A 7,949-nucleotide genomic window follows, 5' to 3' on the forward strand; every position below is an offset into this window, starting at 1 on the left:
ACCTTGGACATCTTTGCAACAACCCAAACTGTTGCATGACTTTTTCTGGGTGCTAATACTCTACAATTTGGAAGCACAGCAATGACGTTGTTGTAATCCACATATTTTTTTCTGCAAGATACCATGAATGCAAATAATTATCGTATGGTGTCCAAACAACCTGCAATTCCAATTACAATAACTGTGTTATAATCAATCAAAACAATAATATAACTAGTAAATTAACCATTGATGCATTGTGATATATTACATATTCATTATTATGTGTGTTGTGATTAGAACGGTACGTACGCAGAACATGTGTTGGTGTGTGAGTAAACGTTCTCTTGGTATGCCACCTATACACAATTAATGATTGTCATACAATATTTAGGGTTTGGAAGTTTCAAGGATTACAAAATTGTATAGAAATAAAAAGTAAATATTATACTTGCAACCGTATGAGTCGTCGCCATTTAAATTTATTGGAATTGGGGTCAGCTATGGAAGATGCTCCCACGCCCATAATTGTAATATGAAAACAAGACCTGCAATCTCCGTGTTTTTTTTAATAGCAACAGTACACAGCTCTTTATAAAGGTAAGCAAGTGTAGCACTACCCCAACTATATTCCCCAGCTTCACCAAAGTCGTCTAACAGCTTGAGAAAGCAGTAATGCAATATACTTTAGCTCTTATTTCCAAATAGTAAAACCAAAACCTGAAACATGTATGCCCTAGCATGCTGTTGGATTGTTACAGCATTGGCACCCTCTGGTAGGTTTGAGAATATATCCCTTATCCATGTTATTTTAAGGCCACCAAAATTCAATGCTGTTGCAGGTGGTGTCACCCCAAGTAAATTACGACATACTGTATTCCAATTCAAATTTATTGGCCCGCACATTGCATTGCCATCAATAGGCAATCCTTACATCCTGTAGAGTTATAGTCATTTCACAATTAGGTAGATGAAATGTCTGGGTACTAGATTGTCATCGCTCCACTAAAGAAATGATAAGTCTCTAATCAATATCTATATGTGGTAGGCGGGTAACACCGTATAATCTACATTGATACAAATATGGGATGGTACGCTCGCTTAACTGCCGGAGGGTGCAAACGATTGGGGTCGCACTCGTAAGGTGGAAACCTGAATTTAAAAAAAAAAAATACATATTCAATGTTATATTGCTAATGTTTAAATTATTTTCATGTAAATTGAATAATTATAGACATTATTAGGACATTAATAAATTTGGATCTTACAACGTACATTGCCTTCCATTGCGTCATTAGAGATGTGATATTGTTGTTGCTCCATTTCACATATATACTACAATAAAATTGAAAGAAAATAATTAGTATTAACTATAATTGAGATGCTTACCACAATTATGATGTCAACTAAAAGAGTGAGAATTATAAAGTGATACTTGCAAAAAAAAAAAAAAAAAAAAAAAAAAAAACACACACACACACACACACACACACACACACAATCATATAACCATAAAAAATAATTCATTAATCTAAAATTTGAATAATAAGAACAACAACAATAATCATAATCATAGGCATACAAATAATATTAACTGCAATTACAACAATACATAATATTTTACAATGTATTAGCTTCTAATATTTATAAAGCACATGTTTGTACAATAATAATAAATCTGTTAATTTCTAGACCTATAAATTAATAAGCAAAACAAAAAAAACTTAACATTAACAAAAAACTTATAATCTTTAGTTGTGGTACACTGAAGCAAAGTAAAAAAGTAACTTTGCAACCTGAGGAACTGTGATGAGATGCAATTCTAATTCTTCAACAACTTGTCTTGCCTTGCACTTGCCTTACCTTATTATCTCATCTGATTTTTATTTTATGTGGGAAATATATTTTGCTACGCCTAAATCTCCAACATGATTCTTTTTTGTCATTTTATTCTTCAGTTGGTAATAAAAGGTCCTGCAGAGAATAAAAATCAAATATGAGGAATTGAGGTGATTGGTTGATTGAATCTTTGTTTTTTTTTTGTTTACAGCGTGCACATCAATTATTTTTTTTTCTTCCATATTGTAAGAATATATGTACTTTCTTTGCTTTTTTGGTTTACTATGTGCACATCAATCATTTTTTTCTTCCATATTGTAAGAATCTATGTATGTTCTTTGTTTTTTTTGGTTTACAATATCAATCATTTTTTCTTTTCTATTGTAAGAATTTATATACTTTCTTTGTTTTTTTTTTGTTTACAACGTGCACATCAGTCATTTTTTTCTTCTATAAGAATCTATGTACTTTTTTTTTTTTTGTTTACAGCGTGCACTTTAGAATAAGAATCAATATACCAGAGAGTGTACTTGAATCTATCCTTATCTATTTCTAGAAGAAGACGACAAACCAAACTGATTCAATCAAAAAAATACTAAAAGAATAATATGCGTACTTTTTTTATATCTCTCTCCTCTATTGGCAATGGGAACAATTTTTTTTTCTCCTATTTCGACAATACCATTACCACAAATCCATTCCACATTTTATTTTTTTAAAGAAATAATAGGTACACACAATTTTTACAATATTTTTACAACAAATTTTAAGTGAAGGTTGTTATTGTTAGATTAAAAAAGTAATCTCAATGATAAATTCAAATTTGAACTAATAATAACTAATTACCTGTGATATTTATTGTGAAAATATTATAAAAATATTATGATTTAATTTCTCCCCAAATTTTGACAACCACTTTTTTTATAAAAAAAAATTTCACCTATTTCGGCCATGGCCTTGCCACAATTACCAAAAAAAAAAAAAATTCACCTATTTTGGTAATATCATTGCTACAATTCTTTTTTTTTTCCTCACATTTTTGGCAATGATATTGCCACAATTACCAAAAAAAAAAAAATTCATCCATTTCGGCTATATCATTACCACAATTCTAATCCTCTTTTTTTTTTCTTTTTTCTTTTTTTTTACCTCACATTTTCGACAATGGTGTTGCCTAAATAGGTGAAAAAAAAATTTCCACCTATTTTAGCAATCTCATTGCCACAATTCTATTATTATTATTTTTTTTTTTTTTTTTAAATGATAGGTATACACAATTTTTACAATTTTTTACAATAAAATTTAAGTGGCAGATTATTATTATTAGATAAAAAAAGTAATCTCAGTGTTAAAATCAAATTTGAACCAATAATAACTAATCACCTATGATTTGTTGTGAAAGTATTATAAAAGTATTGTAAACATAACACTTTTTTTTTAAATTACTTCCCAAATTTCGGCAACAACAATTTTTTTTCCCCTCCCATTTTCGGCCACAATTACCAAAAAAAAATTTTCTTTTTTTCCCTATTTCGGCAATTGCTTTTTTTTTTTTTGTTTTTTGGGAGAACTCCACACTCGGACACACAGGACACAGGACTCAGCAGCAAGGAATTTGAGCGGAGGAATTCCGTTGACAGCGTGGCCAAAATTCAAAATCTTTCTTTTTCCAACTTTTTCTCTCTCTCTCTCCTACTTTTCTTGAATTTTGGCAATATTGTCACCGAAATTCTCTCTTTTCTCAATTCACCAATTAAATTCAAATAGTACCTATAACGTAAATAAATTTCGGATTTACCCATATTAAGCCAAAAAACTCATATCTAATAGTATAAATATGCAGTATAAATAAGCTAAATTGTAAAAATAAATTGTCTTTACCGGCTAATGTCAAAGGCAACCTTATTACCCACATCCTTTGGTACCAAAACAAAATTGAAGATAAAATCATAGAATCAAAAAATATGATGACGAAAAAAAAAAAAAAGAACGAATAATAGAGACTAAAGCCTAAGAAGTGAAGGAAATTTTAAATTGAAAAATTACCTTCTTTCCAAATCCTTCCATTCCAAAATAAACGTGTTCTCTTCCAACTTCCACCGAATATAACACGTTGGCTTAGGAGTAAACATTCTTTATTCCACCCCCTCCCAAACTTGAACCACCAGTCTTGGATCTTTATTGCCTAATCCTTCAAAAAATAAAAGTTTAAGCAAGCACTAATTAGCTAAATATTAAGTGCAATATGAAACTCCAATAATCAAAACCTTTATAACTAAAATATTAATACAAATTTAACATGATTTTTGATGACGAAAAACAAGTTTAAAAATTTCGTAAACTTTTGAAGAAAGAGCAAGGAACTTTCTTATGCAGAATCTAAAGGGAAAGCATCAAAAATTAATAAAAATTTGGGTTAAACAATATACACATGCTTAATCCCAAAAACAAACCGAATAATAGATTCTATCTAAACAAACACTAAATATAGATCCGACAAAAATTGAAGCTTTTGGGTGGTACAAATTCTAGTGCATCATGGTGATGAAAACAACAAAAACATAAAGAAACGGCCCACAGATGAGTAACTTTTCGAGCGTTGAAAAGGCTTTACCTTTCTTCTTATTGCACAATCGAGCCTCACACATATTAAGGCTCTTCCTTCTCTTTGAGGTTATTGGGGTGTGGAAGATGAAAAAGTGTTAAAAGGAGTATATAAAGAGAGTCAAGGGTCCGTGGTAGAGTTTATTTGGCTAAAAACTGATATAACGTAACAAAATAATTTTTAAATGAATAAATAGTCTCATAAGAATTTTTTTTTTTTTTTTTTGGAATAAAAATTCTAGTGCATTATGGTGATGAAATCAACAAAAACATAAAGAAACGGCCCACAGATGAGTACCTTTTCGAGCGTTGAAAAGGCTTTACCTTCCTTCATATTGCACAATCGAGTTCGAGCCTCACACATATGAAGCCTCTTCTTCTCTTTGAGGTTATTGGGGTGTGGAAGATGAGAAAGTGTTGAGGAGTATATAAAGAGAGGTGAGAGTCTGTTTTGATACGGTATATTTTCATTGAAAACTATAATCTGGAAATTTCATTACAAAATAATTTTTATACGGTGCATAAAAAAATAAAAGTAAATAAAAACAAAAAAAGAGACACCTTTTATCCGGAGTCAAACATTTACACGGGCGTGAGAGGTCTCATCAGTGAATAGGTGAAAACTGAAAAGCACCGAAGATGATTAAAGAGGCTGTGAAGTGAATGATGAGAGTCTACAAGATTCGCACGGACTGAAACGAAAGAGCGGGAGAACACGTTACAATATACGGTATAGGGGGGCTGTGTAAATGATGTTTCTTGTGTGCATCCTGGAGCTATTATTTCGTGAAGGATACCCTGTGCATGGAGTTATCAAGAGGGTTTAGTGGGAAACCAACGGGCAATATTTGGCTTTGAGAGGATAGGTGATTTGATGTTTTCCTAGATATGTCTTTATCTTGGATGTCAGGCTAGTCTTTGTAGTCCTGAATCATCTCAAGACCCCTTTCTTTACTCTTTTACCTTTCTCATTATTATAATATAAATTCTACCCATTCAGTAAAAAAAAAGTAATTTAATTTCTTATTACTTTAATTTTACGAAAAATCCAACTTTTTTTTTTGTTCTTTTTTCACTTAGAGAGAAAAGATATATTGGGTTTGAAACTCTGATTCGTGTCATTCGACCTATATAAGAGGAGATAAATAAATTATAAATCTCATGACGGTTCAAGATTATTAAAATATTTAAATTAATCAAATTTTCATATAAAAAAATTTAACTATATCGAGTTAAAAAAAAATGAAATTTTATCATTTTCTTTTACCAATTTTCAAAACTAAAAGTTATTATATAATTTATATCTATATCTATATCTATATTATAGTGCGGTTTGGATCCGCATTTGCGTTTGTATGTTTGCACGTTTTGCATTTTCTCTCTCTTCTTTTTTTTTCAATGCTCATGAACAGTAACTGGCACTGTTCATGCACGTGATTACACTGTGTGGGAGACAAAGTTACTATTCACGCATTGTTCATAGGACCCACCGCCACTTTATTCATAAAAAATATTAAAAATAGGTCTCACGCTACTATTCACACATTTAAAAATTATTTTGCTACAGTATTTTCAGTTTTTAGTTTTCAGCAAAATAAATTGTATCTAAACAGACCCTATATATAAGAGGATTCTCCTCTTTTAACTAGATTTTTATATGGTTCAAAAATATTTTCATTAATGAAGAGTGACTTTATTTAGAAATAGGGTCATAAATGTCAAATAACAAATTTCATTTTGAATTCAAAAATCGAATTACTAAAATTTTGGATTTTTTTCCTTCACGCTCAAAAAAGAAATTATGGCTTATTTTTACAGTTTATCATTTTTATTTGTTTGAAAATATATATATATTTCTAAATTATAATAAATGCAAATTATTAACCTTTATCCAAAAAAATAGAAAAACCTCTTGTAAAATGTACTCCCGCCTAAATCGAGGGTTTTCCATGGAGTCGTCACTTATTTAATTTAAAAGGAAAAATAAGAAAATCTTCAATAAAAAATACTTCTGTTGTATTAATGTATATGACAATTTACATCAAATTTTGTAACAAAAATTTACAATGTTTTTTTGTCCTAGATACAATCTAAGAAAAGTAAATTACATTGCTTTATTTCCTAGTTACATTACAAAAAATGTAAAATTACATATACAAGAGCATAGTTTAGAACCCTTGATGTTGATTCGAAGGCTAATTTACGAGATGGGAATGGATTAAGCACCTATCTCGCCCGGTAAAACCGGTCTCCTAAGTTAAGGTGGCCAATATCATGTCTTGTCAAACAATATGTCATATAAACATATTAATTTGCAGGAATTGTAAACAAATATGTGTTAGGGGAATTGGATATAAAAAGAAACAAAAAGTGAAACTTGTTAGATAACAATTTTAATGTAAAGAAAGCATTAAGGTAATGGCACGTTCATCCAAGAAATCAATGTAAACAAAGAATTCCTAGCCTAGACATCTTCATCTAAGCATGTGAAGAAAAAACAAAGTTGTCATATTATTTGTCATCAACATAATTGCAAAGAGGAACAAATAAAAATAAAACATTTGAGCATATTTGATCACCCAAGCAATTATGAAAAGAAGTAAAGGAAAATCCCTAGACATGTTTATCTAGAGAAAATTAAAATACTTTGACATGTTTGTTCAAGCATTTAAAAAAAGTAAAACAACTACCTAGACATGTTCATCTAAGTATTGAAGAGAAAGTCGTGTTTTAGCCTAGAAGTGCATATCTAAGCATTCAGGAGAAAATTGTGTATTAGCCTAGAAGTGTTCATCTAAGCATGTAAAATGAATATCAATGAGACATATAGGCATGTTCATCCAAGCATATCATGAAAGAAACAAATAACAACTTGTTAAGCATTTATTCAAGCATGTGTAGAAAGTTAAGAACATAATTAACTACTTACCAACATAGAGCATAAATTAAAAAGGGGAAGTGATCACTTAAAGGGCTAGGGAGAAAGCACGGAAGTACTAAACTACAACCAAAGTAAGAACAATGGTTGCACAACAGTTTTTCTTTTCTGATTTCTCACTAGCTCTTTAGAGGGAATGAGGGTCCAGAAAATGAAAAAGGTCTTCTCTATATATAGGGGAAGAGATGGCTTAGCTTTAAAGCTAAGTTATTAGCTTTCTTTTGAAGATAAGGGAGGATATAACCTGTTTAAATGAGCTGGAACGGATTTGGTGTTGATTCCCATTTGAATTTTGAAAGGAAGTTGATGATGATGCTGCACCTGCTTTGTATTTTGGCTCTAACTATCTGCTCAAAATTATAATTGATTCAAGATTGGTGTTTTTTGAAAGTAAATTCAATTATCTACAACTTTTTCAGAAATAGAGAAAACCAAATTTCAACGTTTTCCAGACCAAAAATGCATTTCAAATTGCTGCTGAAAATAATAATCTTTTTCGAGCATTTTTTGAATTTTTCATGGATCATATCCTTTTCTATCTCCAAATTTTTTCAAAAGAGCAAATAAGATGCCATAAAGGAAAACATTT

The 7,949-nt window shown here is 30.2% G+C and overlaps 1 long non-coding RNA gene across 1 annotated transcript; it reads right to left on the reverse strand.

Annotated features, from left to right (window-relative positions):
* Positions 1 to 1,568: 1,568 nt before the first annotated feature.
* Positions 1,569 to 5,058, reverse strand: LOC126705771 (uncharacterized). The gene is made up of 3 exons (XR_007648425.1): positions 4,721 to 5,058; positions 3,865 to 4,009; positions 1,569 to 1,953 (listed from the first exon to the last, which is right to left on the reverse strand). It is a non-coding gene; the product is annotated as an uncharacterized LOC126705771 (long non-coding RNA).
* Between the last annotated feature and the right edge of the window lie 2,891 nt (positions 5,059 to 7,949).

This window comes from Quercus robur, chromosome 11 (assembly GCF_932294415.1).
Source record: "Quercus robur chromosome 11, dhQueRobu3.1, whole genome shotgun sequence".
Taxonomy (NCBI): domain Eukaryota; kingdom Viridiplantae; phylum Streptophyta; class Magnoliopsida; order Fagales; family Fagaceae; genus Quercus; species Quercus robur.